The sequence below is a fragment of the Gavialis gangeticus genome, unplaced genomic scaffold, assembly GCF_001723915.1.
Source record: "Gavialis gangeticus isolate Ggan-Ray unplaced genomic scaffold, GavGan_comp1, whole genome shotgun sequence".
Taxonomy (NCBI): Eukaryota; Metazoa; Chordata; order Crocodylia; family Gavialidae; genus Gavialis; species Gavialis gangeticus.
This window is the reverse complement of record NW_017729027.1, coordinates 7573615-7583435: the sequence shown is the minus strand read 5'-3', so window position 1 is coordinate 7583435 and position 9821 is coordinate 7573615.

The following is a 9821-nucleotide window of genomic DNA, read 5'->3' as shown; positions in this document are numbered from 1 at the left end:
GTGGGGGGGGGGGGTGCCACACACAACCCTGCCCCACAGTCCCCCCACACAAGGACAGGCCTCCTCCCCCCAGTCCCTACTTACCCCTGACAGTGCCCAGGTTCTAGTCACTCCAGATCCTTGCCCCTTGCCACACTCCTGCTTGCCCCAGCATGCTAAGGGTGTGCGCCCCATATGCTGGGGCAACAGAAGCGCATAGAGATACTCTGGCCAGAGACCAGAGCATCTCTCCAGAGGACCAGCTCTGGGTTACCTCAGGGCATGGTCTGGGACCATGCCCTGCCCTGCTTTTTTTCCCTCCTGGTTTTTTGGGGGGTTTTTTGGTACCTGCATATCCAGGTATCCAATTTTCAGCAAGCACTGGAAATATGCAGTGCGGGGAACATTTTTTCATTCATAGTGTACCTCTTGCAGCATCTCAAACTGCTTTGGGATGCTGCAAGAGGCATGTGCATGCTCATCTGGATGCAACCTAGGAGTATAACTAATGCAGTATGTAAAATGGCATGGAAAGTTAACAACTAATATGGTATATGGAATACAATTGCATGCAAACACCCTGATGACCACGCCTCAGGGTAGGGTATAGTTTGGCATCAAAGGCAACCTGTGTATGAATGATATGTTAATATAAAGATTCAGGGGACATTAACCTCTTCAGATTGTCTATTAGGGCAGCGGTAGCTATTCCCAGCTTTAAAAGCGTTCTCCTCTCCTTGCAAGGCTTTCTGGGAAAGAGTCTCTCTCCAAGGAGAGGTCTCAAATGCCCAACCAGTTACTGGGGTTGCAGTGGAGAATATCTGACATATACAAGAATTTATACAGTACTGCTAAACCAGTGAAGTCCCATCCCAAGACTGCCTTCAGATGGTCTCTTCTTTGGCTATTTTCAAGGTGTAGTCAGGAATGTGGAGAAGATACAGGCAAGAAGTCCAGCACTCCCCTGCTTTGTACCTAATTCTAAACAAAGTGGCCATAAACATAACTGTCAGGCAAGCAGAGATTACTGATGTGGTACCACAGGTGTAAGTGATTCTGATGTATGTAGCAATGGAGATTCAAGCCCCCTTATTCCCCATTGTGAGCCCTAAGGTCAGCTGAGAGCAGCTTCCTGCAAGCACCATCAGTACATCAAGTCCATTTAGCAAATGTGTGGGACGTCATTCTTGACAGTTGCTCCTCAGCTCTAGAATTCCCACTTCACACCCACCAGAGCCCAAACCTGGATATTTTTTGGAAGTGCTATAAGACCTTCCTACTTGGGCAGACATTTAGCAACCAAAGCTAGGCCAAAATGTTGTTTAGACAATCTCTGTTTTATTTTGATATTCTAGTTGCCCTTTTAAGCTGTTCTGTTCTCTTACTGTAAACCACCCTGAGCCTTTGTTGGGAAGAGCAGCATATACATTGTATCAATAAACAGATGGAATAAATTATGCATCACAGTCACAAGCAGGGAGAGATAGGCCCTGGCATCAATAAGCAAAATCCTACTTCTCCATCAGGAGGAGACTCATCTGATTTCTGTGCTTCCTCACAAACTGTTCTGTTTCTCTTATGCCCCTGCCTCACTTCTTTGCTATCTCCTTTTTCCTTCTCAAACACACAATGGAAAATGAAGCCAGAAAAGAGGAGTAATGAGAAGAGAAAGGGTGGGGGGGGAAAGAAGACAGAAGACAAAGAAATAATGAAGATACCTGACACACATAATCTAAGGGGATTGTGTCCCACAAAGAGTCTTTTCCACACGGTAGCGCTGGAAGGATGCAAGGAGTGACAGCTCTATTCCAGGCATCCCGTTCTGTCTACTGCAGATCACTTTCACTAGCACCTTTGAGCAAAGACAGAGGAGACTAGCTTAAGACACAAATTATTTCTGGGCCAGTGAAAATGGAAATCTGATACATATTTATTCATGTCTTGTGAAAATTAGAGTGTGACAGGCATCTTAACTGGAGATGAATCTGGATGTAGGAAGTAAAATATGTTTCTTTTCCTGCTTTAATTTCTTATTGAAGTGTGTGATCATGCACCTTTAGGAAAAATTTTTGAAAGCGGTATAGATAGATCTTTGCCTGCTAATTTTAGCAGGACAGGCATGATTTTAGTAGTCTGTCTCACCCACTCTCTCCAACAGGAACACTAATTTCCCACTTAGCACTATCCCTGTTGACTGCCTGATTTATGTGGGGATTTGCAATTCTGAGGGAACAGAGGGAGGGAAGATTCACCCTTAAAATATTTCCACTCCAGGAATGGAAACTACTCATCCATTCCTTAGGGCAGGGGGCAAACTCTAAAACTGAAACCTCCAGCTGCTGAAATCAATGCCATATTACAGAGATTCTCTGAACATCCACAGCTGTGAACCTTTCTACTTTTACTTTTTGACTCCATATACTTGAAGTACATAAGTAATTCATTTACTTATTTAACAGCTAGTTATTATTTTTGCTGTCCTTGGTCAATCTGCTTAACTATGCAGGCTCCATCCAGTAGAAGCTCCACAGGTTAACTGGACACAAGCAGTCATAGGATAGATCTGTTGCTTCTTTCAAATGTGTATTGCAGAATTTTTTTCTGTCCCAGTGAAATCATACAGGGAGCAACAGGGAAACCACCTTTATGGCAGAAGTGTAGCTAACAAATTCTTTGCCTTGGGCAAAACTCCCTGCACCCTGAGGAGCAGTGGAGGGTGCATGCCAAGCACCAGAGGATAAGAAAAAAGTAGAAGAAGGGGAGTCAGTCTTAACTGTCCTGAGGGCTCAAAGACCATGGCACTGCTGCCACATTGCTGTCTGCTGTTGCTATCTCCCACATCTGGCTAGTACTACTTGGCTGCTACTGGGGAGGTGGATATAGGGAAGTGCCATTCTGGCAGTCCCTCTTAATCAGTGTGCCACTCACCCAAGCAAAGTTATGCTACTGCTTTATTATGCGAATAAAAGAGCTTAAACTGAATGCATTTCAAACAAAAACAGTAGGCAGCAACAAGAAATAGACACAACTGGAGATGGCAACAGGCTCTTCAGCATTCCTTGTGTCTTTGGGGCAGATGGAGGACTAGATGGGTCTGGAAGAACAACTGATGGACTCATAAGAACTAGTCCTGCTGGCAATATGATGTCTTCTGGAACTGTAGTAGGCACCTCATCTGAAATGCAACCTTGCATCTGGTCAGCTTCTGTGAAAAATCTGAAGTCTTGACCTCATATGACACTGATTGTATAGCATCAAGGACATGTTCAACAAGATGATCAATCTCAGCATCAGTCTTTGCATGGATGGCAAATGCAGCACAATAAGGCTTTATTCAAACTGCTGCCATGGTCAGATTCAACATAAATGAAAAGGTGATCATGGTTCACATGATCCCTTCTTCAAAAACCTTGATGAATGTCTTTGACAGCTTAAACACTCTGGAGGGTAGGGCTAGAGGATGTGGATAGTTTGGAAAGAGTCCAGCACAGGGCAACAACAGTGATTCAAGACCTGGGTAGTATGCCTTATAAAGAAAGGCTGAAAAAACTAGGGTTATTTAGTCTGGAAAAGAGAAAAACAGATAACAATCTTCAAATACCTGCAGATAGTCTTCTCTCTGTGACCACAGGGAAAGAACTAAGAGCAATGTCCTCAAGCTACAGCATAGGAAATTTAGGTTGGAGATTAGGAGGAACTTTCTGACAATGAGACTGCTCAAGCATTGGAACAGGCTACCTAGAGAAGCTGTCAAATCTCCATTCCTGGAAATTTTCCAAGTACAAGTTGGACCAATGTTTGGTTGGGGTGGGTTAGTCAGAGGTGATCCTGCCTTGAGCAGGCAGCTGGACTAGATGACCTTGTGAGGTCCCTTCCAGGCCTACTTTCTATAATCCTAGCTTGAATGCTGTCCATTACAATGCTATAAATGGCTTTTAACTTATTGCCCAGAAACTTGAACCATTATCTGGCTATCAAGCTTGCTCATTGTCTTTTGGTAATTATGAACTGGAGAATGTTGAAATAACACTCGCCTTTCAAGTCAATTATTTGTTTATTATAGTCAACAAATCTTGCTTCAAAAGGAACAAATGGTGGGATATTTTGAGCATCAGGGAGGCATGGGGGGGCATATGCCCCCCAATTTCTGCACCCACAGTAGGGCACAGGGCTGCAGCCTGGCCAGAACAGCACTGGGCAGGAGCCACCTCCATGGCCCAGCGAGTGGGACCCAGCATGGGAGGGATCACTGCACTGCCATAGCCAACAAAGTGAGGTGCCCCCTGCCTACCCGGCAGTAGCAGGGAGACATAACTCTGCACTACCACCACACCGAGAGCCCCACACCAGCCACACCACTATTGGCCACCAAGGTGAGATGCCGCAGGAATGGTGATGCAGGTTTGTACCCCTCTGCTGCTGCCCAGCAGACAAGGCAATTCACCTTGGTGGTCATGGTGGGAGCAGCAGCACTGAGACTCCCTGCCCTACCCCACAGTGCCCTCCCATGCCAGTTCCCACCTGCTAGGCCACAGAGGTAACTCCTGCCCAGCACCGCTCTGGCCAGGCTGCAGTCCTGTCTCCTGCTGTGGGTACATAAATCTGGGGGGTCATGTGCCCCCCAAAAGCTCCCCAACACTTCACCTATGGGCCCAATCCCTCCCCACAAGTGTGTGTAGCAGCAGAGAGCCACTCCACACCCCCTCCCCTCCAGGATGACTTGCCTGTGACTCCATCCCACTCCCTGGCTGGGCCCCATGGCCACACATTCTGTCCAGCCCCAGGGCCTGGGCACCACACACTGCTCTGGCTGGGCAGCACCCCCAACTCCAGCCCTGCCCCACACTCTCACTGTGCAGGCCTGGTATGAGGCACTGCCACCACCTCAATCTCCCCACATGTCACCTATACTTCCCCACAATTAGTCCCCCAGGACATCACCTATACCATCCTCCTCCCCACCCCCAGACTTCATAGAATCATAGAGTCATAGAAAATGAGGGTTGGAAGGGACCTCAGGAGGTCATCTAGTCCAACCCCCTGCTCAAAACAAGACCATCCCCAGCTATATTATTCCAGCCAGGTTTTTGCTGAGCTAGACCTGTAGAAACCTCCAAGGGTGGAGATTCCACCAACTCTCTAGGTAACCTGATCTAGTGCTTCATCACCCTCCTAGTGATAAAGCTTTTCCTAATATCCAACCTAAACCTCCCTTGCTGCAACTTGAGATCATTGCTCCTTGTTCTGTCATCTGCTACCGAGAACAGTCAAGCTCCATCCTCTTTGGAACCCCACTTCAAGTAGTTAAAAGCTGCAATCAAATCCCCTCTCAGTCTTGTGTTCTGCAGACTAAATAAACCCAGTTCCCTCAGCCTCTCCTCAGAAGCCATGTGGCTCAGCCCCTGAACAATTTTTATTGCCCTCTTCTGAACTCTTTCCAACTTGTCCACAACCTTTCTATAGTGGGGGGCCCAAAACTGGACACAGTACTCCAGATGTGGCCTTACCAGTGCTGAATAGAGAGAAATAATTACTTCTCTTGATCTGCTGGCAACGCTCCTACTAATGCAACCAAGTATGCCGTTGGCCTTCTTGGCAACAAGGGCCCACTGTTGACTTATATCCATCTTACTGTCCACTATAATCCCCAGATACGTTTCTGCAGAGCTGCTGCTTAGCCAATCAGTCCCCAGGCTGTAGCAGTGCATGGGGTTCTTCTGTCCTAAGCGCAGGACTTTGCACTTGTCGTTATTGAACCTCATGAGATTTCTTTTGGCCCAATCCTCCAATTTGTCTAGGTCATTCTGAATCCTAGCCCTCCCCCCAGTGTATCTGCTACACTCCCAAGCTTGGTGTCATCCATGAACTTGCTGAGGATACAATACATCCCATCTTCCAGATCATTAATGAAGATATTGAAGAAAACCAGTCCCAAGACTGACCCCTGGGACACTCCACTTGATACTGGCTGCCAGCTAGACATTGAGCTATTGATTACTACCTGCTGAGCTTGACAATCCAGCCAGCTTTCTATCCAGTTTAGAGTCTATTCATCTAACCCATACTTCCTTAGCCTGCCTGGAAGTGTTTTGTGGGAGACTGTATCAAAACCCTTGCTTAAGTCAAGGTATATCACATCTAATGCTTTCCCCACATCCACAGAGCCATAGAAGGCAATCAGGTTGATCAGGCATGACTTGCCCTTGGTGAATCCATGCTGACTGTTCTCAGTCACCTTCTTCTCCACCAAGTGCTTAGAAATAGATTATCTGAGAACCTGCTCCATGATTTTTCCAGGGAATGAGGTGAGACTCACCAGTCTGTAATTCCCTGGATCCTCCTTCTTCTCTTTCTTAAAGATGGACACCATATTTGCCCTTTTCTAATTGTCCAGGACCTCCCTTGATCACCAAGAGTTTTCAAAAATAAAGACCTACCTTAATGGAGCTGCTTTTCACCATGCTGCCTGCTTGTATTGCTGGCCATGTGCATGTGTGGCACCCCCTGCCTCTGATCACCCTTCTCCCCCTCTCCCCAACCCCAAACAGCCCCTTTCAGGCTGGAACTCTGCCAGCCTGCAAGAGGAAACTCTCAGATTCCTGGGTTTTATCCTTTAAGGGGGAGGTCTTTGATTTTCGCTTTAAAAAGAGAAAATCTATGTTTTTCTGCATTTTTCCATGGGAAGTGGCTCACTGCTTACAAGCAAGTGCTTTTTCTTGAGCATCAGCCAATGTTAAGTTTTGCTTTGTGTGGAGTCTGTATTGCAGGGCTTCCTCTCAGATACTCGAGACTGATACCAAAATTACAGTTCTCAGACAAACAATGCAACTTAGCCACATATGCTACAATCTCTTCATCTGGTATCTGGTGACGCTGGCTGAAATGGAACCATCTACCCATTTCAGATGGAGTCAGTGAGAAGTGACTTTTTATCAGTGTAAGGATTTCATTGCACGACTTATTGGCTGGGGACAGGAATGAGCAGACAACATCAAAAGTCTGTGAGCCAATGACAGTCAGTAGCATGGAACATTTCTGGTTACTCTCAGTGATCTGATTGGCTCTGAATAAAAATATTAAGTGTCCAGGACAATTGCTTGTTGGGGCTTTTCACTAACACTAAATTTATTTAACCATTATTCCTCCTCCCCTCACCTTCCAAGAGCAAGGTAGTTTATAGGGACTTTAACAGATAACAGGTTACAGACTACAAATCTAACAATGCAGATAGATGAAACATTAAGATCATAGTTCTGATAAATGTGCTTGGTGGTCTTCTTCCTCACCTGTCCCACCTATCCTTAGCTCCCCTTGTGTGTAAAGTGTTCCCTTCAAACCAGTTGTAGGATGCTCTGCTTCTCAGTGTGTCATCCTCCCCTTTCCATATGACATTATTATTATTTTTTGCATTTGTAGTAGCTCAAGATTGGGGGCTGGTGTACTAGACAGGCTTTATGTGCATATATAATAAAATGTCCTTGATCCATACAACCTGTAGTTCAAGCTCTTTATTCCTTGGTATTTAACTGACCAACTGAGAAACTACCTTATATTCTATCATATGTTTTGAAAAATCAAGAACTGCTGCAATAATCAGGGGAAAGTAATTACAATTAGAAAATGATTAGGAGCTGGAAATAAATTATGTGCATGGGATAGATTGGCAAATAACTTTTCTTTCTTCCAACTAATCTGTACTGAGAGCTTATTGGTAGCCTACTGCATTTGCAGATAAAGCAGCTGTATCAAATTCAAGTTTTGTGTTCATTAAGAATTCTGAACACCTTGAAAATCTTCTTATAATATTTACTCAGTTTAAGTAAGCATAACTACAACATTTAAGTCTGTTTAATTTCAAAGTAATTCCAGGGCAGCATGTTAGATTTTTTTTACAGTCCTGTTCCAGGCACTTTCCACTGAGGCTGAAAGGAGGGTTGGGAAGGGTCTTCTGAGGATCAGGTCACTGCTGTATCCTGGTTACTAGTTAGCATCTTAGTGCCATGGGTCTTGCTGATTTCTGGGGTACTTGCAACCCCAAAGTTGCTGTAATGTGCAGAAAGGCCTCTACATAGGCCTCCAGTTATCTCCAGTCTAGATGACTGAGAGGCAGAATAGGGGTATAAAACCCCCTTGAACCTCTCACTGGTTTCTGCACTTACACAGGGCTAATGTCTATAATTATTCTCCTATGGTTTCTTTGTCTGGGCTATTGAGTCCAGCTCCCACTGCCATGCTCCACAGTCATCTAATTATTTGTATAGTCTACTTCTGTTTCCCACTGCTGTGGAACTGAGACCCTTGAATTATCTGATGAAACCTTGCCTATGGTATGATTTTTCTTTTAGTCTTGCTTTGTGGATCTGTCAGTTTGTTAAATATTTACTTGTAACATAACTCATCCCCTCTTGACCCTAGAAGTCATTCCTTTTGAGGTGCTGAGCACTCCCAACTCTCATTGAATTAATTCTGGACCACTCTGTGACATTTGGTAGGTTTCCCTTCAAATATTTTTTTTTTCTGAGATTCAAAGTCAAGATTATGAAAAACATTCTCTCAGTCCTGATATAAATGGAAATCTTGTCACCTACCTAGCTTGTGAGATAGGTTCAGTACTAGGAAGGCTCTGGGTGGCTCGCCACTTTACAAAATAGAAATGGGGTCACTGACTACCACACAGCAAGAAAGAATCCATAACAGTAAACTGTTACTTTAGTTGCTTCCTTTGATTTCTTTGATGAAGAGGGAAAATTTTTGTCACAGTGCTCTAAAGGAACTGCAGATGCTAATAGAGATAGATTCTGTGCAGTGCCTCTCAGGAGATGCAGTATAGAAGACCACACTGAGTGGGTGGGAAAAGTGGCATCCTGTCACTTTTATGACTTGTTGTCTACACTGTTGCAAGGGGTGACAATAGAGCAACTTAAATTTGGTCTTTTTTCTGAATGTGTGAAACATTTTGGGGGAGAAATTACAGGTTTTGTTTTTGCTTGGAAATTTTCAAAATGAGGGGGGAAAGCATTTCCCTTCACTTGTATTTACTCTGTTGTCACCTTTTCCAGTAGAAAAGCAGGGAGAAGAAAGTTAAAAAAAACAAAATAAGTTGGAAGCAGGAAAAAAAATAAGGATCAATATTTTTTCCAGTTGGGGAAAAAGTCAAGATGCTACTTTCTCTGACTTAGACTTTTAAATGTGAATATGATAGGCAGAATTCTATTTCACCTAGGCTAAGTATAGACAGCCAAAAAGCCTGAGGTTGAATTGATTTAATCTTTGCAAGTTAGTCTAAGCTGCATAAATTAAACTCATAAACAAGTGAACAGATATTTACTTTTGATTCTGGAAATCCAGCCACATACCTACAGCAGCCCAGGCCAGAAGCCAGCGGGCACTAGAGTATGGCTCCCTGCTCTGCTGGAGCAAGCAGCTTGGGCCAAGGCTAACCCACCTATCCTGAGAGGGAGGAGTTGTGGGGGAGGTGCAAAGCATCCTGGGATGCTGGGGGACTGTGAGTTAACTTGAATCTGGAGATCTGGGACAGAAGTTCAATAAACCAATTTAACCTAAATTAGTTAAGGCTGATACTACATCCATCCAGGTTTATCTTAAACCATTTTTGGACATTTTGAAAGTGATTTATGTGCACTGAACTTTTGTTGTGTTACAGATTTGAACCAATTTCTGATCATCTATATTGGTGATCAGAAACTGGTTCAAATCTATATTTGAACTGGTTCAAATCTATATTTGAACCTATACTGGTGACCAGAGGGGACTGCCTGAACTGTCCCCCCCCCACACCAGATGGACCTTCACTTTCAAGAGGATTCTTCAACAACGGACAA